This window comes from Sceloporus undulatus, chromosome 5 (genome assembly GCF_019175285.1).
Source record: "Sceloporus undulatus isolate JIND9_A2432 ecotype Alabama chromosome 5, SceUnd_v1.1, whole genome shotgun sequence".
NCBI classification, from domain to species: domain Eukaryota; kingdom Metazoa; phylum Chordata; class Lepidosauria; order Squamata; family Phrynosomatidae; genus Sceloporus; species Sceloporus undulatus.
The window spans coordinates 126,328,672-126,331,415 of NC_056526.1; positions in this window are offsets into that span (position 1 = coordinate 126,328,672).

Below are 2,744 nucleotides of genomic sequence, written 5' to 3' on the forward strand. Positions count from 1 at the left end.
TCTACCTTTCCTAGCATTATTGTCATTTTTTAATTAATTGTGCCTTCACATGATGTGGCCAAAGTACAACAACCTCAGTTTGATCATCTTGACTTCCAAGGAGAATTCAGGCTAGATCTGTTCACAGACCCATTCCTTTGGCCCAGTAAAGATTGGCGCTATGTTCTGGCCTGGTGCGAAACTAGGGCTCGGGAGAGCGGAGCATTTGCATGCTCCCAAGCCCTACTGCACTGTCCAGGCACCATCTTGGAGCACACGTATTCAGACAGTGCACATGCTGATGACATGCCTTGGCGCGGTGCACAAGGGACGTCACTGTGCTGCTCCAGGACACTAGTGGTGCCTCAGGAGCAGTGGAAAAAAGAGCTGCATTTTGCAACTCCTTTTTTATGGTACTTCGTCACTACTCCGTTTGGTTGGTGTGGCTAAAATCCAGGGGAGAAAGGGACAGCCTCTGTTCACCCCTTTCCCCCTGTCTGTACAGGTCCTCTGTCCTTTTGGCTCTCCGTGATATCCTCAGCATACTTCTTTTTTGTGCATACCTTTTATTGTTTTATCATTGGGATTTTTCATACTTTTACTAAGCAGTATATCGAGGATTTAAAGAACGAGAAAAATGTTATACATGGACTGAAATGTGACAAGAATTCTGTGCCTTCCATAGTGAACAATAGTCTTGCAAGCCTTGTGTGAGGGATAGACTCTGAACAAGTCTACCCCACACCCTCCCAGGTAGCAATGGAGAGGTGGAAGTTTTCTGCAAATTGTAGTGGCTTTTAGGAACAAGAATACAATCTTAAGGAAACAGAGATGCTGACTAGAGCCGTGTTCACCAAGATTAGCAATTGACTATGTGTTCTTTGACTTTCCATTTTATTTTATTTTTTTTAAAATAAAAAGTACTTTTATATATTTTATTTCAGATGGGTTCCTAAAATTTAGTCCCCTTCCTCTTTCTAATTAGCATCCAACTTTTTGTACCTATCTAAAATTGGAGGTCATAGTTCAAAATTGGGCCCTGAAGATTCCAAATAAAGAATTTCCTCACTCTGTGAGATAACAGAGTGCTGTGCAGGCTTCATTCGGCTCTAATAATTGATTTACATCAGTTCTGCAGAGCTTAAGGAAATTGCCTTTTTAAATCAATTTCATCCACTTATGCAGTACAAGGCTTTTAACTATAGATTTAGAGATGGATGGTGTGATATTAAATAATCTGTGAATTTTAAGCTCTCTAAATTGAGAAAATATATTCATTATACTTCGCAATCAGATTAGATTATAGATACCAAAAATAGGACTTCCTTCCAGCCTATAGCTACATCTACAAAAGCCTGAAATGCATCAATGCCTTTTTTTGTTTGTTAGGTATATTAGCTCTAAAGGTGCTAGGGATACCCACTTTTTCTCACCCAGGAGCAAAAATCCTTTTTTCAGTTGCAGCTAAGCAATAGGTTTCTGGACAGTGATGGTAGTTCTGTGAAAAAAAGAAAGCAGTGATTTACTATGCAAAGACTATGCATTCAGCCTATTTCACAAAAGGCAGGAGACTGCACAGAATCTGAACTACACCCAGTGGTCTGCGGGCTTCCCTTTTCAACAGATATGGAAGCACAGGTCATTGCAAGTGTTGTATTTATCCCCTACCCTCACCCTTATTCCTCTTCCTGTTTTGGTAAAGGAACAAATCAATGGCTGCATCTATGCTGCAGAATTAATGCATTTTGACATTGCTTTAATTGCCATGGCTCAATGCTATGGAATTCTGGGATTTCTAGTTTTGTGACATATTTAACTTTCTCTGTCAAGGAGCTGTGGTGCCACAACAAACTACGGATCTCATGATTCCATAGGATGGGGCCATGGCAATCAAAGCAGTGTCTACCTGCATTAATTCTGCAGTTTGGCAGAAGACAAAGTAATCTATTGAGTGCTAAGCAAGTCAGAGCCAGTTCAAATTCCATTCACCCTTCCACCACACCCTGCCTGTATCAGCTGGGTTGTTGGAGTTTATTTTTCCTCAAAAACATTTCTAATCTATCCCATGGGAAAAGGAATATTCCTCTCAGGGAGAGAATGGAGTGGTCAAAGAAAAGAAGAAAACCAGTCATTATCTAGGACAGTGAGAAAGCAGTTGTACGCACCATAGCTCTTTTCTTTTTCCACCTCACTAGATATTTATACAGGGAAACAGAAGCAGCCTCTCCCATCACAGAAGTCCTTCTCTAGATTTCAGTTGAGAGAATCGATCAGCATTCCAGATCCTCTCATTTTACAATCAACCTTTCTCCACCATGTTCCACCATATACTGTCTACAAGACATTATAAAAAATAGAAGGGAATAGCTTGGAAAAGTTCCTTGATAAGGTCTCCAGCACGTGCTGCACAAAGGAAAATTATTTCTGGCCAGAAATCTGGGCCACATTACTGTGTAATTGACCACTAGGGAAGATGGTCAACTTGCAGGCAAATCCTTCCTAACCACACTTTAGTACAGAATGTGTGAATCCATCCTTATAGAACGTGACTAGAAGCTGACTCAATCATGTCCCATAAAAGAGTGGTCCATGGGATGCTCATTCAGCAGTTGTGTTTGCATGTACAGTTATCCCTGCTTGTTTAGTGCTGTATCTGTAGCCCCAACAGGTATGGTGAAACCGTGATGTGACAGAGTCATTGGGCAGACTTGGTTTCCTAATAGTCAATCATGGTTTGGGCTGACTGTGAAGGAGGGGGTGCAGAG